The 25,303-nt window shown below is 40.3% G+C and overlaps 1 long non-coding RNA gene across 1 annotated transcript; it reads right to left on the bottom strand.

Annotated features, from left to right (window-relative positions):
* Nucleotides 1–2,774: 2,774 nt before the first annotated feature.
* On the bottom strand, nt 2,775–4,393 carry LOC145506628 (uncharacterized). Its single transcript, XR_014054078.1, has 2 exons — nt 4,309–4,393; nt 2,775–2,875 (listed from the first exon to the last, which is right to left on the bottom strand). It is a non-coding gene; the product is annotated as an uncharacterized LOC145506628 (long non-coding RNA).
* Between the last annotated feature and the right edge of the window lie 20,910 nt (nt 4,394–25,303).

Genomic DNA, 25,303 nt, shown 5'->3' with positions numbered 1-25,303 from the left:
GGTAATTTTGCTTTTTAGATTGAGCCCCAAGTAACTGAGTAGATTGGAATCCAATATTTTCCTTGAGCTATAAACACAACAGTAGGTAAATCTCTCTAAGCAAATGTCTTCATCTATAAAATGGGGATGATACTAACTACCAAAGAGAAGTGTTATAAGGATTATGAGACCTGAGAACTCTGCAAGACATATGGAAAGTAATTAATGTTTACCACTACCTACAAAACTTGAATTTGACTCTATATCATTTTCCACAGTATTATGGGGTTTTGAGGGCTCACAGAGCTTTTGAGAATTTATTTGAACCAGTTGTTGTTGTTCAGTCACTAAGTCACGTTCAGCTCTCTGTGACCCCGTGGCTGTAGCATATTAAGCTCCTCTGTCCTCCACTAGCTCCCAGAGTTTGCTGAAATTCATGTCCATTGAGTTGGTGACACTATCAAACCATCTCATCCTCTATCATCCCCTTCTCCTCCTGCCTTCAATCTTTCCCAGCATCAGGGGCTTTGCCAGTGAGTTGGCTCTTTGCATCAGGTGGCCAAAGTATTGGAGCTGCAGCTTCAGCAACAGTCCTTGCAATGAATATTCAGGACTGACTTCCTTTAGGATTGACTGGTTTGATCTGAACCAGTAACTTAACCTCAAAAGACCAAAATTCCCAACCATGTTAGGGTAGATTTCTTATTCTTGTTGGTTTAATGTCACTAAACTGTAATATCCAGTTTTATTTATAAGATGTATACTGGAGGGAAATTAATTCCATGTTTATTACTACTGACTAAGAGGTTCGAAAGCCAAATATGAGATTTTATAAGTGCTATTCTTCAAATAAATCTTTCTGAGTCTGCTTCCTTCTTCATCTTCTATAAATAAGAAAAAAAAAGCTATCACAGAAGTCCCTTCTAATTCTAAAATTGTATAAAGATTAATCTACTAGGAGCCTATTCATTTTTCCAGTGAGGATTCCTTTGCTTTGTGAAGGGTAGGTGTTTCTGCTCAAATGTTCTCTTCAGAATTGATTTTGAAGGTCAATCCTGAGAAAAGGTCTCATTACATTATAGCCAAGCCTTGTTTGCATCTCAAATGCAGCTTATGTGCTTAGGAGACTTGGCCTCAAATGTTTTGGAGCTTTTTGCAAAAACCAGATATACTGTCTAAGGAAAGAGATGTACCACCATTGAAGATAATCTGATAGATGCTTCAAACATGAGATGGCAAAAGTCTGGAGTTAGGATCAATATAATCTTGGGACATTATTAGTTTGACTGTTTTCCTTGGCAAATCAGAGGAAGCAAAGATTTAGTATATGCCCTAAATTGGAATGGGTGAGAGGTTATGAAGTACAAGTTTAAGTCTTGGTTCCAGCATTTACCAGCTGTATTCCCTCAGGAAGCTTTCTTTTTTTTCTTTTTTTTTTTTTGTGGAAATTTAGGGAACTTCAACAATAGCATAGGGTTATAGTACCAAACTAGACTTCTCATGTAATTATGAAGCACAAATGAGACAGTAGATGTCAGAGTGCTTTGCTTGTTTGAAAGCTTCCAAGACTACAAGCTAAAATTGGCAAACTATAGATCAGATTGAGTCTGTTGCCTGTTTGTGTACACCCAATCAGCAGAGCATGGTGCCAAAAGCTGTCCAGTGGTTAAGACTTTGCCTTCCAGTGCAGGAGGTACGCTTAGCAGAAGAGCTAAGATCCCACCTGCTTCCCGGCCAAAACACCAAAACAGAAACAGAAACAATATGGTAACAAAGTTCAGTAAATACTTTTAAAAAATGCGTGCGTGCTCACATGCTAAGTCACTTCGGTCAAGTCTGACTCTTTGAGACTCCTTGGACTGTAGCCTATCATGCTCCTCTGTCCATAGAAGTTATCAGGGCAGGGAAGAATACTGAAGTGGGTTGCCAATTTCTTCTCCGGGGGATCTTCCTGACCCAGGGGTCAGACCAGGTGGATTCTTCACCACTGAACCACCTGGAAAGTCCATGAAAAATGTTACTGCTCCCTTTATCCAAGAATTCTTTCTTTTCTTTGTAGGTCTATATGACAATAGAATTGTACTCAGTTATTACTACTACATTTTGAATTTCATCAATAAATATTTTATGGATATTCATCTTCTCTTTGGTTATAAAATACCACCGTAATATCCTCTCCTTTGCCTCTTGGCCCCAAAAGGCCTAAAATATTTACTATCTGAAAAAGCTTATTGATCTGTGCTATAAAGTATTATATGAGGGATTTCTGTTATTGCTAACAAGCATAGTCCTTGCTCTCAAGCAACGGTTGCTGTAAACTGTTTGCTTTTCTTCCCAGTTGTATTAAATCTTTGTTTATACTTTTAATTTATGTAACACAACACTCTTTCTTACAGATGGCAAAAAGAGACAGAATTCTATTGCCTGGATGAATTATAACCTGAATTTTATAACCTGAATTGCAAAATTCCAAATTTATGAAAATTTGAAGGAAAAAAAGAAAATTAAATAATAAAAGAGGATTTGAAGAATCAGACCAAGAATACAGATGCTAGCTTGTCCCATGCTCTAAAAGGGTCTCAGAAGGCTTCTGTGATTGGTGGGCCCTGGGGGTGGTTCTCAGAAAAAAGAGATGGGTATTGATGTGCCAAGAGGCATCATGTACACAGGTGTGAAAGTAGGAGCTTCCTTACCTTCCTCTTGTAGAAAACCAGGCAGTTCTAGCCACAGCAGTAATAACATCTTTATGGGTAGGGAAATCTTTAAAATGAATCAAAATTTGTTATGTCTGAGAATGATTTCAGATATGGATTTCTTTATTGGAAATGCAAAGCATTAAAGTCATCTTCGGAGGTTACAGCTTCCCTTTGTGTAGGTCTATGACACACGCTGATATCTTCATTCAAAAAAGAAAGAAAGGAAAAAAGAATCAGAAAAGAAAGGAAGGGAACAAGATTTTCAAGTGTGCACTGCTCATTTTTAGCATTTCAAATATTTGTCTCACAGTGTGTCTGGAGTGCCTTTGTTAGAGATTAATTAGGCAGGTTTGATTTTCTGAATGATAGGAGCCAGAAGAGCTAAGGGGGCAGCTCTCTTCTCCTGGGAGTGGGAAGTCAGGGGGAGATGAAAGAGAGACTAACCTTTACCTCATAATTTCCCTTCCCCTCCTCTCTGTGTAAGCCACATTAGTCTCTCAGTAAAGGTACTTGGAGAAACTTGCTAAAATTTTCCCTCATGCTTGAAATTTACTTACCCTGGGTAACAGGAAATGTGGAGTCTTGTGATGTAGATTGTTATACCAGATGGTAATCTTAGCACATGCTATTTATGTAAATCAGCCATGTGTGTGAGTCACCCATTTGAGGCTGACCTCAGCCACTGTGAAATTGGGTTCCATACCACTGTTATTCATAAATAATAATAATAATGGTACGGATTATGCACCACTTTGGTGCATACTTAATGAGACCATTCCCTTTACACGGTATTAAATATGAAATTGTTTTCTTTTTCTAAATTGTACTTTTTTACCAGCTGAATTCCTTGTTCAATTGCTCTTCCTTAATGGCGAGGACAAGCATGGCATTTAACTCAGTTGTTAGATGATATCTGTCATTTGCATTGTACTTGTCATTGACTGCCCTGCCTTTCAAGCAAATTTCTCTCTTATTCAAACTGTCTTTTTCTGTTGTTGTTGTTATTGTTCAGTCGCTCAGTTGTGTCCGACTCTCTGTGACCTCGTGGACTGCAGCACATCAGACTTGTGATTTGAGTGAATCAATTATCTATTGATTTGAGTGAATCAATTATCTATTGCTTGCACACGAGCCAGGTAGTGAAGGCTAGCCAAAGATAAACTCTTCAAAGTCAGCATGTATGTTTTCTTTGCCTCCCACCTTCCTTTCATTCAGCCTTTCTGCCATTCGCCCTCCTGACTTTCCTCCCCTTCTGCTTCTTTTCCCTTCATAGTGTCTAAACTGGGTTTGGCACACAACAGTCAATATCCTTTTGGCTTCGTAATTGTCTGCAGGTGCTTTTTCATGCGATGCTTTTCTGTCCTCTTGCTCGAAGGGTTTCCCACTGACGCGCTGTCCTCTCGTTGACATCAGGTGCCACTTTTCTGCCTGTCTGACTTGCCCTCACATTTCACAGCCCCTGAACAATGTGTCTCTTCTTTCTTTTCTTCCCTTCCCTTTCCTTCCCAGCTGTTGTTTACTTCTACTTGTGGTCAGATATTGAAGCGAGAGGAAGTGCACAGCTGAGATGCTCTGCTCCTGACCTTTCCCCAGCCCGGCCCTTGTTGTGCTGTGGTCCCCTTAGTTATGTCACCTTCTTCCTTACAGTCTTTCTCCTGAGAGGACTCGGTCTTCACCTTCTTTTCTTCCTCCGTCCTCCTTCTCTCAGGAGTGCTGTCAGAGCTCCATTCAGTCAAAACTCTGTTTCCATGACGAGGGGTCATCCCACCTTCCTGGAATACTTCTTGCTGGTCTCTGAGAGAAACACCTCCACAGTTTCTCGCTTGGTCTCTTACCCAAAGATAACATTTCTGATCCAACACTAAGGACTCTACAGCTTAATGTGAATAGTTTACAGGCATTCCCCCCAACACCAGTGATGATGACCAGAGTCCTTCATTTTACAACTGAATTTGGGTTGGAAACAAATGTAGCAAGTTCATAAGGGGTTTTCATCTGTACAGAGTTCCACTGGTGCAACAAAATGGTACAGAAGAGACAAGTTTCAATGAGAAACAAGTGATATTGGTTTGCTTCTTTCCTTTGGAAGTTAGGATGTGGACTGTTACTGATATTGTGCTGCTAATGTTTCTGAGCGCTAATTTTCTGTTGGTTTTTAAAAAATTTTTATTGCAAGATATTTGCTTTACAATATTGTGCTGGCTTCTGCCATACATCAACATAAATCAGCCGCAGGCGTACATATGTCCCCTCCCTCTTGAACCTCCCTCCCATCTCCCATCCCATCCCACCCCTCCAGGTTGTCACAGAGCGCAGGGTTGAGCTTACTGTGTCGCACAGCAAATCCCCATGGGTTATCTATTTCACATGTGGTTGGTAATGTCTGTGTTTCCATGCTACCCTCTCAATTCATCCCACCCTCTCCCTCCCACACTGTGTCCACAAGCCTGTTCTCTGTCTCCATTGCTGCTCTGCAAATAGGTTCATCAGTTGTTTGTTTTTAGTTGCCTTACTGAGTGAGGGATAGAGCCATGAGGTCTCTGGGATTCCTCAGAGAAAGATCCTTTATCATCAAGTGTTTCTAGGCACAGGCTTCCCCAAGAGTCCAAGCAGTTCCCCTTCCCTGGCTCCGGCTCTCAGAGGAAACAGCTCTTTCCAGTTCACTAAGATCCAAGCAAGAGCTCATCTGAGACCGTCTCAGCTCCCTGGTGGGAGGACCAGTCTCCACCCCCAAGGGCAGGCTTGGGATTCAGATCAGCGTAGGATGGGGTTCCAACCCCATGACTGACTGTAACATCTGACAAGTAACAAAACCTCTCCCTGCCTTAGATTCCTCACGTATTACATGGAGTAACATGGCACCCATTTCATAAAGTGGCCGTGAGGATTCAAGGAGAGAATCATGTAAAGTCCCTGGCACCAGGAGATGGCAGCTATTTTTAATCTATGATCCAGGAGGTAGAACATTTCTGTACTCTCTCCAGCCTGAAATGGAGATGCCTTTACATCATCCTTCATGGCTATTCTTAATGACTCTTGTCATTTGACTTTTAAATGCCCATTGTTAGCTTCCTGTTAAGCCAAATACCTATAAAGCAAGATGAATAGCAATTATATAAGCAGTCTCTGCAGAGCTTTGGGATCCTAAAATTTTGTCAAAATTTTTAGATCATCAGTGATTAAGATCACTGAAGAACAGAGCATTTCAAGTCTAGGTTTATCCCTAATACTAACTACTCTCTTACCTTAAAATGCTAAGGCTTTATAATCATACATGATGCCTAGGCAGTAAGATACAGGTGAACTTTAAGAAGTCAGGGCTGGAGTCAGGAGATGTAGGTTTCAGGGTCAGCCCTAAATATCCTGTAATCTACGATGATGAGTTCCTTAGCTAGATTTAAACTCCTTGAAGGGCTTATTGATTCTGGAGGGAGGAAGATTGCAGTTAGAATGTATAGTCATCTGAAATTGAATCAGTTTCTGCACTGCTTCCTGGGCTTATCGAAAAATTCCACTACTGTGTGAAAATGAACTAATCTCCCCAAATAGTGAGCCATACTGTTATCTCTACACGCAGCAAGCATCTACCTAGTACCTCCCAGATCTCTGTACAAAGCTCACACTTCACAGGAGGAATTTGCATATTGATTTCAAGGTCATTATAATAATCCAGTTAAGGATTGAGAATAGAAAAAATATTAAACCTAGTCTCGATCTTGAGACAAGACGAGCACTCATTACACAGAATTTATGAATATAGATTGTACTTTCTCCCCTCAATTCTCTTTAATGCACAGAGTAAATACTCAAGCCTGAGTTGTTTTGCTCTTTTCTGAAGTTCTTCATTCAATTATTTACTAAATATCTACAAGATGCTATAGGAAATAAGAATTAGAAAATTCTGAATATGATTCTTATAAGGGACCATTTTAAAAGATCATGGTTTGCTAGTCTAAGATTCTATGACGGCACTTATCAACATGATGGCTGATCAACATGATGGCTCCATTAGAAAATGCCAAGAATTCAAAGACACTTGTGTGATGAGTCACTGCTATTCAGTTTCTTCCACAAATGGTCTTAACCTAAGTAGGACTCTTGAATCAACAAATGGCTGTTGCCAGAAAAGAATTTGCAATTTAACAATGAAGTTTTAATTACTGTTCAGTTTCTGTTGGTGGTTCTTTAACCTATAGCATAAAGTTCAGAGTCCGAAGGACTTAGATAAAGATGGGGCTCAGTCCTCATGCAATGTGTAGACTCCCTCCGCACTCTGTATGCATGTCCAGCCACTGTTAATACATCAGTGCTGTTCTCTAGCAATAGAATGTGAGCCAAAAATAAAGCCACATATGTAATTTAAAATTTTCTAATGAACACACTAAAAAAGTAAAAAGAAACTGGTGAAATTAATTTTGACAGTTTTATTTAACTCAATATGTCCAAAACATTATTACTTCAACATGTAATCATTATAAAGTTATTAATGAGATATTTTACACTCTTTTTTTTCATACCAAGACTTGAAAATTCAGGGTATTTTACAATGAAAGCACATCTTAATTTGAACTAGCTGCACTTCAAGTACTCAATAGTCCCATGTCATTTGTGGTTGCTGTATTGACCAGCACAAATCTAAGTAGTCACAAAAGATATCTTCCAATATCCTCTGACCCTCCCCCAGAAACCCATTACACTTTCAACAGCTCTAGGGACCAGAAAGTTCTCCCTTGTGTTGCACTGAAATCTGCATATTTTCAATTTCTCCCCTTGGTCTTGGTTCTACTGTCTCAATCCTACTTTGAAAACTACTGAAATTTCACACTGGCTTCCAGTAGCGATGGTATTATCATGATGTAACCCTAGTTATTTTTAAAGTTTTCTCTTCTTGAATCATATTTCTCCATTTTTTGAAATTGGAATTTTTTTTTTTAGATCAGGTACAAAATTTCCTATTTAGAGTTATTACATTTCCCCTTACTAGTTGACTCATTGTTTCAGGTTGACCCAGTTTCCTTCGGAACAGAATTCTCACAGCTAACTCATCGGGTACCCCTCTCAGACTCATGTTATCTAATTATGGAATCAGCTGACTAGCAGCATCGTCATTTAATTTAGTGATAAATATGTTAACCTGGACAGGACACTCATGGCTTGCTGTGAGAATCCTCCTCCCAGGCAAAGTGCTGTCCATAGTCATCCCATGGAAGTTAACATCATTTGAACAGTTCTAAAGTCACCAACTGACTGGTCATTTCAGTCCACACTTCTTCATTTTCCCCACCAGGATACCATGACTCACCTTGTCAAATGCCCTTCCCAGACAGTCAAGATTCTTAGCTGTCAGAACAGGAAATAAGTTCATACTTCTTGCTTAATTCAATGAACCCATGGTGAGCTTGGTCCAGAAGCTTGGTCCACATTTTTCTCTCTCCAGGCTTCTGTCACCTTTCATGTCCTTCATAGTTCCTCAGAATAACTGACAATGGTTCATGGTTCTCATCTTTTGGTTTCCTTATCCCAGGGATCTTGTATAAAATAAATAGTTGGTCTTCATTCTTTTTCAGCATTGATTCTTTCCTGTTAATATTTTTTCTATTCTTTGAGCCTGAAAATTATTTTCAAGGATTCTTGGCATAGATTATATGACTCAATTTTTATTTAAAAAAATTTTAATTAAAAAAATTAATGGTTTTGTTAGCTCTAGTTTTTATTTTTATTGGAGTATAATTGCTTTGCAATGTTGCATTAGGCTCTGCTGTACAATGAAGTGAATCAGCTGTCCGTGTACATATATCTGCTTCCTCTTGGGTCTCCCATCCTCCCATCTCACGTCTCTAGGTCTTCACAGAGCACCCGTGCTCTTGAGCGGAGCTCCCTGTGCTATACAGCAGCTTCTCACTAGCTTATCTATTTTACACGGTGTATTATTCAGCCATCAAAAGGAACCAAGTTGGGTCATTTGTAGAGATGTGGATTGACACAGAGTCTGTCATAGAGAGTGAAGTAAGTCAGAAAGAGAAAAACAAACATTGTACATTAATGTATATGTGTGGAATTTAGAAAAATGGTCCAGATGAACCTACTAACAGGGCAGGAATAGAGACGCAGACATAGAGTATGGACATGTGGACGCAAAGAGGGAAGGGGACAGTGGGAAAAATTGGGAGATTAAGATTGACTCTTAATTTTTAAATCATTGTTATGGTTAGTTTATTGAAATGGGCTCCTATGCATGTGTGAGAGTGTGTGTGTGAGTGTGTGTGTGTGAGTGAATTTTCCTATCAATGCAAATTTCTGAAGTCAGAAGGGTCTCATTATTAGAGTGATGAAAAAATATTTATTTCTTGGATCAGAGGAAGAGAGAGAAGAAGCTTTTTGAGTAGAAAGCATGATTTCCAAGGGTCTGCTAATGTTGCTTTCTTTTTCCTTCATTGTTTCCCCCCGACTGATTCACTTTTTTGGCAGCACGACTTGTTCTACTCTTCTCCTCCTATTATTCCAACTTGCTGCTTCTCTTTAAATTAAACGGCTAGGTGTCATTTTTTCTTCCAGTAACACGAACAATAGATACAAAGTTTTGCTTGTTTGGAAGAACAGAGAAGCAACCCATCGGAGGCTCAGTGGAAGGATATATATATTCCTCCAGCTCCTTCTAAAGTCAGGTTCAATGTGTGGTCCAAAACTGGGTCATGTTATCAGCTCATCATTGACTACACTGTGTTTTAATTTTCTGTTTTGGGGAGTGGCTCACCCAGTAGTCTGTGAACCCCTGGATGTCAGGGGCTATATCTTATTAATCTCTGTATTATCAGCTCCTTATGCTTCATAGACACTCCATAAATACTGTGCTGTTAATAAATGAACTGCTCATATGACACTTACATACAACTTCTCCTAGAGTGCTTCTTATTCTGAAATACTACCTTGTTAGTCAATCCATTACTATTTTGGACAGCTTTCATGATAAAAAGCTTTTCTTTGGTATTAAGCTAAAACTTATCCTCAGAACTTCCATTTTCCCATAGAAAATATCTTTACCAAGTATTTATTGTAAATAATAAACTGAAGGCTTCAGGCCTAATGAAGATAGCAATTTTGTTTTCAACAGGAAGTACTGTGCTTATTCCTTTGCTTGTTCAACCATCTTCATTCCAGTGGCATTCCAGTGGCAAGCTTCTGGCATGCCAGCCACACAGGTCATCTAGGGAGAAATCCAAATTCCATTTAGATACATTTTGAACTCCTCTAAATATTCTACTTTCTCAGGCTTCCAGGGAGCCAGTGTTTATCACTGGATGAGTACAGTTACAGAGAGATCAAGGACTTAGTTTATTCTGGGTCATATCCATTTTAATGGCCCAGTGTAGACCAAGGAGCTCTCTTGTTCCCAAGCACTTTTCTGAGTCTAAGACCAAAATGTTTTGCCATGTTACCCTCCCTCCCAGGATGAACCCATGTGCCCAGGCTGTGAACTGCTTTTTCTTTATTCTGAAGTATCAGTGCTGTTTTCCATAGCTCTTTCCCTCTCCTGTTTTCACTGCCAGACAATACAGTATGCGGAACGCAGTATCTGACACTCATATTTGGCTCACGGCTGGTTTGTGAATCACATGTCAGAGCAAAGCTTTAAATCTCACGTCCAACACAAAGAGAGATGACGCCAGTGCTTTGAAATGTCTTTTAACACAAAATATGTCAATTCAGTGGCCCTTCCAGGGCCAGTGACCCTGTCCCTTTTTCTCTTCTCTGCATTTTTTTGAGATGTTTAGAAATTGTGTCATCTTTGTTTGTGAAATATGATCTTAGGATAAAAGTATGTCAATATTGTGAAGCTGCCCTAAAAAACACTGCGAGGAACATGAGACCATGATTAGACCGGCTTTGATCACACTGATTCCACTAATTAAAAATTCCACCAAGGAAAGTGCTGTGGAATCATGTAAACCCTGTGAATTACCTAATAATGATAGAAACATTCAAAGCATTAGTGATTAATGAACAGATGTGAAGAGGCGATGCAAACTTATGGGAAACCATTTCTGATGGTGATGTCAGCAAGGAACAATTTGCAGACATAATTACTAAAAAATTATCAGAGACTTCCTTGTCAAGTATTTTGTATGTTTATAAAGCTGTTGGTGACTCATTTTAGAAGTCTGGGAGACTTATTTGATTTGGAATCAGGATTTTATTATAGCTTAGCTGTTATGTAATAGTTTACTCAGACTGATGGGGAGATATTCTTCCATGTCAACATAACTTGTATGTGTGCAGTGAGATTTCCTTGTAGTTATTTCAGTAATCCATATCTGAATGCTTTCCCATATTTTCATTCCTGGAATGTTTTCTCCAGTTTGCAAAATGGAGCAGAAGAATGGCTGGGAGATTATTCAATAGGCTACCATAAACTCCAGTAATTAATAAGGACCTACTGTATAACACAGGGAACTCTACTCAGTACTTGTAATGGCCTATATGGTCAAAGAATCTTAAAAAGAGTGGATACGTGTATAACTGATTCACATTGCTGTATAGCAGAAACTAACACAACAGTGTATATCAACCATACCCCAATAAAAACTTTTAAAAATTGAAAATAAAAAGATTACCATGAACTCTGATGGCTTATAGCATTGGATCAAAGTTGCTTCAGATCATGAGTTTCGTAATGCCATGTTAAGTGCTGTCTCTAGCATGCCATAAACTCAATATATGAATTTATTTCTGCCATACTTTTTTTGGCACAGTAAGTCCTCCATGACTATCCTAAGGTCAATACCACACTTAGTCAAGCTTTACTCACAGACCCTCAAATTCTAATGCTTGAGTGCAAAGTCATTTGGGTACATCCTATTTGCAGTTGGCTAGGAAACTATTGTTTGATCAACACCTCTCGTTGCTAACTAGAAAGAAGCATTTCATTTGGCATCTCCAAAACACTAATAGCAACCAGATAGACATCGTGTCTGTCCCTTGCCTCAAATTTTAATGATGTTGTTGTCTCCAGAACAACTCCAAAAGAAACATAGCCTGAAAAATGTGAGGCTTTCCAAGAAAGGTTGGGTATTATCTTTGCTCTGAACGGGATAATGTTGAGAAATAATTAAATAGAATAAACAGAGAGGGCTCCTGTATTCTGTTCTTGGATCTACAACTGCCTCCCTGCTACTGTACCATTGATAGTTTTTCTGTTTTCTCTTTCTTTATGTTTCTTTATCTATTGACTCAGAAAAGCAGCATTTAACCATGAAGCTATATAAATAGCCTAAATATTTGTCTGCATGCATGCATGTTCAGTTGCTCGGTCATGTCCAACTCTTTGAGACCCTATGGACTGTAGCCTGCCAGGCTCCTCTGTCCATGGGATTTTCCAGGCAAGAATACTGGAGTGAGTTGCCACGCCTGCCTCCAGGGGCTCTTTCCCAATCCAGGGATCAAACTCACATCTCTTTCATCTCCATTGATTCCTTACCACTGTGCCATCTGGGAAGCCCAAATATTTGCCTACATGCCTATATGTAAAAAGGGCTTCCCTGGTAGCTCAACTGGTAAAGAATCTGCCTGCAATGCAGGAGACCCTATTTCGATTCCTGGGTTGGGAAGATCTGCTGGAGAAGGGATAAGCTACCCACTCCAGTATTCTTGGACTTCCCTAGTGACACAGCTGGTAAAGAATCCACTTGCAATGCAGGAGACCTGGATTTGATCTCTGTGTTGGGAAGATCCCCTGGAGAAGGGAAAGGCTACCCACTCCAGTATACTGGCCTGGAGAATTCCATGGGCTGTATAGTCCATGGCGTCACAAAGAATCAGACACGACTGAGTGATTTTCACTTTTCTATATGTAAATATGAGATTTTATTTATACACTTGTATAATGAATTTATGTTCTTATTTCATATCTTATTCACTAGAATATGTGATATTTCCATCTGCACAGTTTATGTTAACATGCAGAGGAGCAAGAGAGGAAGGATAAAACAGAGGGAAAAAAAATTGAAGCAGCAAATTAAAAGAAGTAGACTTGCTCTTTTGGGTAAAGGAAGGTCAATAATATATTTTGGATGATCGCTACACAATTCTTCAACACTAACAACAGAAATGCCTCTGTTTTGTAATCATGAGTTATGAAGACCATTTTCTGATCCAGGAAAGTCACAGAAAGTCACGGTACAAAGGCACTACTTCCTTTTGGCCAGTTTTTAGTTTACAATAAACAAAGCTTCTATTTTAATTCCTGAAACACACATTGTCACGCAAGATGGTCCCAAGAGGAAGGCATTGTGCTTCCTTTTGGCATCTTTTGGAAGTTCTGTAAAGCAGTGATGCAGTTCTGCCATTTCATGGTGAGCATCATAAATGCCAGTAATACCTCGTGGAGTAACGTTGAGTGGGAACAGGGTCCAAGAAATCAGAGTTGGCTGATAACAGAGGGGGATGAGTTGGTGAGGTGTTAGCAGTACAATCACTGTGTTTCTGAAGGTGTGAGAGAGGCGAAGTCTGGTCTCAACATCAGCCAAGAATGGAAGAGGGTAACTGGATCCCGCCTGGGGACAGGCTTCAGTTGTGCAGCATGCCCATACATGCGAGTCTGGTGGGTAGTGGTTTTTGGTTTTTTCCTGGTTCCATTTGCCTGGGGGCTGCCTCTTTATCTTCAATGAAACAGAAACTCATTTATTACGTCCCCTTTCCTCTTGATCTTTACTTAGAGGGTGGACAAGGCAAATAATAACCACAAAAGAATCAATCAGGGCTTCCCTGGTGGCTCAGTGTCCGCCTCCTAATGCAGGAGACAGGGGTTCTATCCCTGGTCTGGGAAGATCTCACATGTCACAGGACAATGGAACCTATGTGCTGCAGCTCTTGAAGTCCACTTGCCTGGAGCCTGTACTCCGCAACAAGAGAAACCACTGCAATGAGAAGTTGGCGCACAGCAATTAGAGAGTAGCCTCCTCGTCACAACTAGAAGAAGCCTATGCACAGCAATGAAGGCCTTGCACAGCCTAAAATAGACAAATAAATAAATATATCTTAAAAAAAATAGTAGTCAGCCTCTACTGATGACTTGCTATGTGGCAAGCAGTTTATTAATGGTTAAACATATGACCTCATTGAGTCCTTTCACCAATCTTAGGAACTCAGTATGATTAATTCCATTTTAAAGATGAGGAAACTGAGGCTTAGTGAGTGACTGAGCAACTTGCCCAAGATCACCAAGATAGTCAGTGGCAGAACAGAATTCAAACCCAAGCTCTCTGTCTCCAGGGCTGATGCTCTTAATTAAACATGACTCCATGTAGCCCCTCACATGTGGAATTTGAAATATCTGTTGCTAGAGGTGATGGATGCTATTGGCCAAAATGGAGAAAGAAGTTGAAGACTCTTTGGATTCCAAAAGAAAATCTTCCACATTCTGTCACTGAATTCTTGCTTTTACATTCCCTTTGCTGATACTGGAGCTCAAGTTACCTTCATCTCTTACTTGAACTTCTTTGAAAAATATTATTTTTTGCTAATCATATCATTATATAATTGTAAAAATTATGGAAAATAAGGAAAACATCAGAAGAAATATCAGAAAGAACATTGCCTACAGCCCTCCTAATTAGAAATAGATACATGCTTTATTTTAGCTACTTTTCCATGTGTATTTTAGAGGTATTCCTATTAGAGGTATTCCTATGTCCCTATCCATTCATGCAAAGATGTGTATTATACATATATACTTTTTATCTTATAACATGTTTTCATTTTGCTTAATAAAAAGTGTTTTCCTCAAGTTATTACAAACTCCTGGCAAATAGACTTTTTTTTTTAGAGCCATTGGATGGCATCACTGACTCGATGGACATGAGTTTGAGTAAGCTCCGGGAGTTGGCGATGGACAGGGAAGCCTGGCATGCTGCAGTCCATGGGGTCACAAAGAGTTGAACACGACTGAGCAACTGAACTTTACTTTCATAGCAAGCTTGAGGAGAAAGTACAGAGGTTTCCCGTGTAATCCCTGCCCTCACACATGCACACATGTTGCTAACCTCCCCTGTTAGCAACATCTCCTACCAGAGGGGTAAACAAACTACATGTGATGAATCTACATTGACCCATTATAATCACCTGAAGTCCATAGTTTACGTTAGGGTTCAATCCTAGTCCTGTACATTCCATGGGTTTGGACAAGTTTATAATACGTACCCACCATTCTAGTGTCATACATAGTAATTTCACTGGCAAATGTATTTTAATAATTACAGAATATTCCAACCTATGTCTATTATGAGTACTTAAGGTGATTTCTTACTTTCTGCATACTACTAATAATTATGTAATAAACATCTTTATGACTCAAGGATCCTCTGCCAGCAACCTCTTATCTCTTCCTCTTCTCTGTCTTTCCAAATTCAAGCCATAATGATAGCAGCTGCCAAACAATTTTCCTAAAGTGCATGTCTTGCCTGGATGCATATCCACAACACTGTTAAAACCAATTTTATTTTTTTTTAGCCTGGGACAGAAGATATCTAACCCTGTTACTATTGGACCTAAAGAATTGTAAAGGAACAAATGAACTGTGTATCTTGTATATACCTTCTGGGTTTCTTGAACACCGTTGAAATCTGTGATACGTTTACTTGTTTCCCGTATAGAGTCTAGAAATTTCTATGCATGCATAATTGCTTAATTGCCAACTGAATTGATCTGTGCCTCCTCATTTTCCTTGAGTACAGGAAAGAATGAATTTGTTTTAATTTAGGCTGAAATTAGAATTACTATTTTCTGGATTATTGAGTATCTAATGTGGCGACATTGATGCTGTATAGGACTTCTGAAATATCAGGTTATTTTCTGAAGTATTGTTCTTGCTATTAAGTTGCTCAGTCGTGTCCAACTCTTTTTGACCCCATGGACTGCAGGATGCCAGGCTCCTCTGTCTATGGGACTTTCCAGGCAAGAATACCAGAGTGGGTTGCCATTTCCTCCTCCAGGGGATCTTCCTGACCCAGAGATAGAACCCTTGTCTCCTGCATTGGCAGGCGGATTCTTTACTACTGAGCCATCAGGAAAGGCCCTTCTGAAGTATATAGCCATGCTAATGTTATAGACTTCCTAAAACCATGTTTCGATAGAATTGTATGGGATTTTTACTGTTGCTGAGTTGGACCATTTAATTTCATGGAGAAGAAAACAGGGCCAAGGAGGTACCTAATGCCACCAGCCCTTACTGTTAGAGTAGGACCTGGAAGGCAAGTTTGTGTGCTTGGAGTCCAGGGCTCATTTGCTACAACTTTCTGCCTTGACTTTCCCAGAACAGGAAGATCCAATTAAAAAAAAAAAGTCTCTGACCAGATTGAAGTACTTGCTTGCATCTGGCCTGGGAAAATTGGGTGCAATGTTTAGCAAAAGTAGTCTCTTTTTTATTTAGCTGCTGCTCTTAGAGAGCTTTTAAATTTATGCCATTTTTGTTAAAGTGGATATTTGCATCTAAGAACCTGGTCCTGATTCTTCAGGGTACTTCAGAGATCAAATTTCACTATTAAACCACTTCCTTCAAAACATACGTATAGGTGCCAGATTCCTTCTAGCTGAGTAATGAACATTTCTTTAGTATTAAATAATCACCGTCATTAGATCGTAGAAAAGATCTAAGATGATTAACTCCAATGATCTTATTTTATATCCAAGGACACTGAAATGTAGAGAGGTCCTGACATTATGATCAATCAGAACCCAGAACAGAAGTCTTTCCAAGACAGCATGCAGTCTTCATCTTTGTGTGAAGGCTGGAGAAAACAGAGGAACCCTGGGTCTTGCCCTCATAAGGGTTGTATAATGATGCTGCAGCTACTGGTCAGTTCTTTTGCTGATGAGCACAGAGAGGGGGTATTTCCAAAGTTAAACAAGTAGGATTCAGACAATGACTGGACCAGGATGATTAAAAGATGAGTGTTAGTGACATCCAAGAGGGTGGTGAGGAAGAATCGAGCTGTTACTAGAATTACCCTGTGCTTTGTCATGGCCTCAGCCTCCAGCCAGTGAGTTCACAGATGTCTGGCACCTTCCTACCCTTGGTATCGCCCACATTTAGGACACTGGTCTAGATCACAGTAGTGTGTGTGTGTGTGTGTTGAATGAATGAACAGCCTGAATGTTAAGCAAGTATAATCTGTTACTTTAAAAAGGAAGGAAAAGAAACAAAACCAAAAATTAGTAGCACAATAAAAATACCCCAATATATTTCCAGTAGTAAGTTATAAACATGTCAGGTATCATTAAAAGCTTTGTTCACTAAATCTGGCCTGAGAAATAGACTTCAATTACTTAGGTCTGAGAAACAAGGGGAAGATGAATCAATCATGCAGTAGAAACCACAGAAACAGTGTGTGAGAGATCACTATGATCCTTCAGGTGTGTTTTCTCATTCATTCATTCATGCATTTATTCATTCATCAAACACCTGCCTATTGCCATTGGTGGGATACACAAATGTCAAGGTGACTGCCTTTCAAGAGTTCAGGAAGCTACTCCAAATTTCCCCCCTTCTTACACTAAATTTGTATGTTCTGTTGCATAGAATAAAATGAGAAAATGCCAAACGGAAAACATCTTAAAGGGAGTTTGGCATTATTCTTCATGTATTCTTAACAGGATTTTGGAGATGCTGCCTAATTAATTTTTGATTTTGTCTCTAGACCTTGGAATTTGAAAATGTTCCTGGCATTTCCTCCAAACAAGATACCTTTCCTCCAAAGGCGTTTGTGCATCTCAAGAATGTAGCAAATGATGACTGCTCTTCCAGCAGGTCCAATGTCATGAACCCTGCAGAAATCGTCACTGTGGCTGGGCACATTCAGGCTTTCAGTCAATCCTTACATGGGAAAAAAGCTTATTTTCTCTGCTCCTATATCACCCACAGATTAGTTAAGCAAACCTACAGACACAATGGTTTGTGTATGAGATATCGTTTTACTTGGAGTGACCTAAGAGTTCTAAAAATGCCCACAACCTATCCCTCTGAATGACTACCTAAAATGTAGGGTAAGAGAGGGATGCATTTCAGCTAAAAGCGACCAACAATCAGAAAATTACTTAGCTATGCCTAGTGTTTTAAACCTACTGTATGTGTGTGTGTGTGTGTGTGTATGTGTGTGACATCTATAAGAAAAACAAAGATTCTTAGGAAATTTTGATTAGGTGGACAATGATTATGTGTGAAAGTTCTGACTCTTATGAAGAATTCTGTGTAGGGATGATCTTCAAAATATTTAACAACTGGAATTGTGTCTAATAATCAGAATAGATAGTGGCATGGCCACAGACAACTTCTATGTTTGCCCTGGGATCTATTGGTTGACTATCAATCCTGCTTCTATGTTGCATCCACTGAGCTGTTACACGGGAATGAGAAACTAAATAACACCTAATGTACCTTGTTCAGGTGGAGATCAACATTATATATAACCCCTCATAGGTACTAATGCGCCTTCTACAGATGGATGTCGATTTCAAACAGGGAATATTTACTCTTTGTCTCACTTCATTAATTTTTCCTTCTCTCTATTCTACTAGTAAAAATACTATCTACTAGATTATTATAGTATGGAAACATACTGTGTTATGTCTTCTTACTTAAAAAATAAACATCATTCTTGTATGTTGTACTATCTGCTATCTACTCTGTTCCAGTTCTTTTCCTTAGAGCAAAATTCTGGGCAAGAGTTTTTTCACACACAACTTTCTTTTCCTTCCTTCACTTGCTGTTGATGTCCCTCCAATCAGGTTTTCTTCCCTCTTCTGAGAGTGCTCTTGTCAAAGACATCAAGGACAAGCTCATCGCCCAAACTGATGAGTACCTCTCAGACTTTTTCCAAGTGAGAGTTAGCAGTATTTGGCATGGTTGGTTTCACTCTCTTTCTTGAAACACTCTCTAACTTGACTCCTGATATCACTGTCTCATGTTCCTCCTACCCCACTGGCTACCCCTTTTCTTATCTTCAAAATATTAGAATATGCAAGGCTCAGTCCTTGGAGTTCTTATTGTCTCAAACTGTACATACTGTCTAGGTGATCTTCCCCAGCTCCCAGATTTCATAGGCCACTTCTATACCTGTTGTCCCATCAAGGAGATTTTCCATAACCATGCTCTCTGCAGTAACCAGCCACTGTCCATCTTTAGCTCCATGATCTGCAATGTTTTTCTAATACTTTGTTAGATGTCTAGCTTATCTCTAATGTTTATTGTCTTCTGTCTCTTCCACCAGAATGTAGCTCCAGGGGGACAGAAACTATCTAGTTCACTCATGTCTCTTTAGTATCTAAAAAGGTATCTTACACAGAGCATGAGATAAGATTTGTTGAAGAAATATATAATTAAGTACAAAGGAGGACTAATCACACCAATAAGCAAAATCCCTTTCATACTATGTCCATATATAAAAAAATGATCCTCTTTTTATTGACAATGACAGGTTATGTCAGGGGTGGGTCAGACCTGCCAGGAGTCCACTCTAGCCATGCCCACTTGTTTATCGATTATCTGTGGCTGCTTTCTCATTGCAACAGTGGAAAAATAGAGACAGAGGTGGTGTATGCCCTGCAAAGCTGAAAATATTTATTATCTAAGCCTTTCTAGAAAAATTTTGCCTATTTCTGATTTATGTACATTAAAGAGGCAGTATAAGGTAAAGGGGGGCTTCTCCTGTGGCTCAGTTTTAAAGAATCTACCTGCAATGCAGGAGACACAGTTTCAAACTCTGGGTTAGGAAGATCCCGTAGAGAAGAAAGTAGCAACCCACTTCAGTATTCCTGCCTGGGAAATCCCGTGGACTGAGGAGCTTGGTGGGCTATAGTCCATGGGGTCACAAAGAGTCAGAAACGACTAAACTAACTTAGCACAAGCACAAGCATAATGTAAAGGGTAAGAGTGTAACTCTGGAGCCCAATGTCCTGGGTTCAAATCCCAGTTCCTCCCCTGACCAGTTGAGGCCTGGGTTAAGACTCTGTGCCTCAGTTTTCTCAACTGTGAAATGGAGAAAACACCAGTACTAATCACCTAGGGTAGTTGTGAAGATGAAAATAAGGCAATGTGTGTGAAGTACTTACATCTTTTGGAAACAAGCTCACTAACATGATACTGTGTTGAGAAAATTGCCAAAGCTGGCTCAAAAGACAAACAACGCATCTTAAGGGTAGATATGCCCATTGACTTTATCCCAAGGAATATAATAAAAATGGCTAAGTGCATTTCCTTCCTTCGCTGGATCAGTCCCTTGAGTCTTGGGTAAGTGCTATGAGCAGATATATTTTCCCTCTACTGCAGATAGAAAAATTTACATGCGGACTGTGTTTTCGCCAAATTAATCTTTGTGGGATATTTACACAAAGTAAATAAATTGGTGTGTGTCATCTACTCCCTGTTTTGATGAAATTCAGGAAACACAACTGAAATCAGGTGGCTTTCCTGGTGGCTCAACAATAAAGAATCTACCTGCCAATGCAGGAGATAAAGGAGATGCGGGTTTGAACCCTGGGTCAGGAAGATCCCCTGGAGAAGGAAATGGCAACCACTCCAGTATCCTTGCCTTGGAAAATCCCATGGACAGCAGAAAGTGGCAGGCTACAGTCCATGGGGTCTCAAAGAGTCAGACATGACTTAGTGACTCAACAACAACTACCACAGTGCTGTCAGGTGGCTCATGTCAAGGCATCCTCAGATGACTCCCCAAGCATCTTTGCACATTTCTCCCTCTGGTCTTCATACTTGGCACCTGTATGGACTTGGTCCCACAAGTGGGTTGCCATTTCCTTCCCTGTCAGGTCAATGTTTTCCTCTTCTGGGTGGCTTCCTGGTTCTCCCAGCTTCCCAAGTCCAATGAGCACTCCATTCTTTGAATGTTGGGACCCATTCTCTTGGTCCCTGGCAGGAAATACTTGTTATCTTTTTTTTTAAAAAAAAAAAAAGTAAAAACAATTTCTTTTCAAAAACAAGAGTTCTAATTGTTTGAGGAGAAAGATTGAGCCTTAACCTTTTTGGTGTACTCAGCTTGTGGGAGAGTGCCCTACACAAAATAGCTGCTCAGTAATGGGCTATTTCAGATGGCCATTCTTTTTTTTTTTTTTTAATCTGTAAAGGCAGTCCTGGCTTTATTTTATTTTATTTATTTATTTAGCCTGTGTTGGGTCTTCATTGCTGCACATGGGCCTTCTCTAATTGCAGTGCACTGGCTTCTCATTGCCATGGCTTTTCTTGCTGCGGAGCTCAGGCTCTAGAGCTTGGGCTCAGTAGTTATGGTCCAGGGGTTTAGTTGCCCCAGAGCATGTGAAATCTTCTTGGACCGGGGATCAATCCCATGTTCCCTGCATTGACAGGCTGATTCTTAACCACTGGATCACCAGGGAAGTCCCCAGATGATAACCCTTAAATGGCATCTAAGGACCTGCAGGGGGCTTCCCTTGTGGCTCAGCTGGTAAAGAATCCACCTACAAAGCGGGAGACCTGGGTTCGATCCCTGGGTTGGGAAGATCCCCTGGAGAAGGGAAAGGCTACCCACTCCAGTATTCTGGCCTGCAGAATTCTCATGGACTTTACAGTCCATGTGGTCACAGAGAGTCGGACACAACTAAGCGACTTTCACTTTCACTTTTTTCAAGGACCTGCAGGAGGCAGCCCTTACCAACAGCCACTGCCTCTTAAGTTACCTTCTCACTTTCTGTGCTCGGCTACCATGATTTCCTTTCAAAATTTTCTCTAACATGAGGTGCTCTGTTCTCCCTCCTGCCATTCTCTATGTCTAAGTCTCCCTTCCCCCATCTTTGCCTGATTGACTGCTATTCCTCTTTCAGGTATCAGGCCAAAATCATTGTTGCAGGGAAGATTCTGGAATAAGCCTTCTCATCCTTGACTAGAATCAAGTTGGAGCCTCTCTTCTCCTTGCCCTACTTTTTCCTTCATGGTATATATTGTTGCTTATAACTACATGTGGCATTTTTATGCAAGTATCTGGTTAATGTATATCTCTTCCACTAGAGTGAACTTTCCCTAAAGAGGAGCAGTGTCAGCTCAGAACACATTGGTCACCAGCAACTAATGGAGTGATTGATGTGCAGGGTTTGAATAACTGACAAAGATTTAAAAAAATAAAGGGGGGTGATTACTCAAATTTAATCAACACATTTTTGCCTAGTGTCTTTCATGTGCCAACATTGTGGGATGTTCTGGGGATGCAGCAAAGAACAAGGCAGACGTGGGAGGAGGTGAGATTCGAATGGGCAGCTTTGCACCCTATATCTGTGCAGTCTAATGGATCTTGATGGTTTCTCTCTCGGTGAGCCTGGCCTGGTGTCCCAGATGGAGGGAAAATGACTATTTTTGTTTCCAATCCTCTATCATAGAATAATGATATATGGTTATCAATAAGACAGTATTAAATCCACAAATCTGAGTTTTATACTAGGTAACTCTCATAGTTGTGCACATGCATACGATCGAAGTCGTTTCAGTTGTGTCTGACTCTTTGCGACCCCATGTACTGTAACCTATCAGGCTCTTCTGTCCATGGGATTCTCCAGGCAAGAATACTGGAGCAGGTTGCCATTCACTTCTCCAGGGGATCTTCCTGACCCAGGGATGGAACCCGTTTCTCCTGTGGCTCCTGTATTGGCAGGCAGATTCTTTACCACTGAGCCACTGGGGAAGCCCCAACCTTCATAGTTACTACAGCTGATTGATAGATTCTTAGAATGCAAGATTTCCTAGATGTTTTCTAACTCATTTATATCTCTATTCTCTTCACACTGCCAATAAATCTAACATCAAAAGTCAGTGATCTTGTCACCCTTATTCCATGATCTACATTTTACCAATTATTTGCCTCTGGCTACTGTTAATTATGAGCTTCATTTGTTTAATGTTTTCTGTTCAATTTTATGTATATGGCAGTCTTAATTTTCCCCCCTTACACTATAGTTTTGTTAAAACATGAACAATTCAGTCAGATCAACAGCTATTAACTAATGGCACTTAATTCAATTTCCATTGTTTGTTTTTTGCTTTATCCCCTTGACTGTTGCTACAGATGAAGGAGAGAAACTTTATAGAATCTGGACACACATCTGTTCATTGAAGTGTGAAGTCCAGCACAACCTCATTATAGGAAGGGACCAATATCTGATAACGAACTGTCATAAGTCACAGACTCTCACCATGGCAGGAGGTTTGGGACAATTTAGGCTAATCTTCCTATTTTACAGATGAGAAAACTGAGACCTTTTGAGGTTGCGTCATGTGTCTTCTGAGGCTAGGACAAGACCCCAGGTCCCCCGACTCCTATTCCATGGGCTCTTTCTTCTTTATTCCATGCCATCATATCACTTTTCCTAATCCTTATGAAGGGATGAATTTCCCCTTTCTAGCAAGAATGGACCTTTAACCAAAAAGAAAATAGAAAGCACCATGAAAATGTCACTCTGTGCTTTCAGGCAGTGAGGCTGTTTTTACATCCTAGAGAAAGGAGATTTCATTGCAAGATACTCCTATATGGCACTGAGGAATCATTTCTCTGTGAAAACCAGATCTTCAGTGGAGTTGTTGGTTGCTTATGATATCATGGTAGCTTCCCTGGTGGCTCAGCTGGTAAAGCGGCTGCCTGCAATACGGGTGACCTGGGTTCGATCTCTGGGTCAGGAAGATCCTCTGGAGAAGGAAATGGCAATGTATTCACTTGGAAAATTCTTGGTTGGAAAATTCTTGCTTGGAAAATTCCATGGATGGAAGAGCCTGGTGGGCTACACTCCATGGGGTCGCAGAGTCAGACACGACTGAGTAACTTCACTTTCCTTTCCATTATGATATCATGATTGATGGATATCAATTTTTAGGTCCATGTCTCTGCTCTGTGACAGCACCCATTTGGAGATGTGCCTCCAAACATGTAGGTTGGTCAAGGGAGGGAAAGAGAGGGTGGGACCTTTTCCAACCCAGGTCGCTGACTCAACAGCCATTATAGTCTTCAGACCAAGATGATTTTCTGTCTCCGAGCTTTTTCTCAAGTTGCTCCCCTCAGCCTGATCTGGAGACACTGTGGACTCATTGACTTTCCCCTCAAAGCAGATGAAAGCCCTCCTGATGGCGAGCTAGCCCGCCTAGCACCTGCTCCATCTTGCTATTCTTCCCTCCAGCACCCTGGGGAGTACTGCTCTGCAAAACAGGAGCTTGTCTGTGCCCGTTGCCAAGAGGAGAACCCTGATTAGAATAATGCCCAGCAGGTCTCTGCTTTCTCTTCTCCTTTCCCAAGCCTTTCCCACTCTTAAACAACCTAGGGGATGGCTGTTGCTAAGGGCCAACATAACAAGACCTGAGTGCTTTTAACCGTTATTTCAAAGACCCAAGCCATCATCCATGGGAAGGGAAACTAAAGAGCCTGGGAAGGCTATTGTAACCTAGTGAACTGAATGAATGAGAACAATTTTGTTGAAAGAATGAACAAATTTATGTTTGGAATGAAGCATTCTTTGTTTTGGCCGATATCAACCGGATCAGGCAATGGGAGAATGTGCCCAGCAATGCAGTCAAAGTGGATGATCTTGGATGCAGGTGGGAACTGCTTTCAAGAGGATTTGAAGTTGGAGGTAGACAGGGCTTCAGTTCTTTCAGTACCTCTCATTTTGTTTGCTAGTAGAGACAAGAGAGCTACTTCTCCTCCCATCTTCCTCTCCCTTCACTTCCCCCTCCATTCCTCTTGCATCCTCTCCTCTTCCTCCTGAAGCTTCAGTGGATCCTGAATTGGTGAATGAAGGACAACTACTACAGTTCTCATTGTCCCCCACCAACTCCTGCCTAAAGGTAACTAGGGTTGTTTCTGGACAAAATGCTCACTCACAGATGAGACATGATCTGCACAGGTTTGAATGTATAATATACGTCAACGGAAACCTATTCTCATGCCCACATCCCAAAGATAAGTCCTTTATGAATTCTTAAAAAAATATTATCTGTTTCACCTTGGGCAATCTTTTTTTTGGGGGGAGACCTTTTGATAAGAAAATGTGAACTAAGGGTCAAAGTTAGATGCAGGTAAATTAGGAGAATTACTAGGTAAATGAGGATGTCAAAGGAGAGGCAACATGGCCACTGCAGTTTTGTAGGTTTTAAACAAACAAAAAAGTTAAAAGTATGACAAAACCAAAAACCAAACAGGATTGCTAAAACCAAACAGGATAACATCTTTATCCTCTAGAATGGTTGAACTGTAATCCTGGCCAAAGAGGTAAGAGCACATTAGGTGAGATATTATGTTGTTCTTTGTGTGGTTTCAGTTTTTCCATTGTTTTCTTTTTTTGCAAAGAGAAACATCTACCCCTTGGAACACACTTGATGGCAGTTAATTAGAATAGAGTGAAATGGAGGAATGGAAGGTGTTAAAATGTTTATGGAGACATTGCATGACCTAGGCTTAAAACCACTTTAAGTTTCCTCTGTCTCTGAGAGAGACAGAGAAATATACATAGAGAGAGACTCTCATTCAAACCTTTGAAGGTCTGCTACTCTCAGTAAGAAAATAAGTCCCAGTCTGTGTGAACCAGTTCAACCCAAGTGATGCCTTATGTTCTGAACATTAAGGGGAGGCTGGAAC

The sequence above is a fragment of the Giraffa tippelskirchi genome, chromosome 5 (assembly GCF_054371585.1).
Source record: "Giraffa tippelskirchi isolate mGirTip1 chromosome 5, T2T-mGirTip1v1.2.pri, whole genome shotgun sequence".
Classification (NCBI taxonomy): domain Eukaryota; kingdom Metazoa; phylum Chordata; class Mammalia; order Artiodactyla; family Giraffidae; genus Giraffa; species Giraffa tippelskirchi.
The sequence above is the reverse complement of the archived record's forward strand: the minus strand, read 5'-3'. Positions and strand labels throughout refer to the sequence as shown.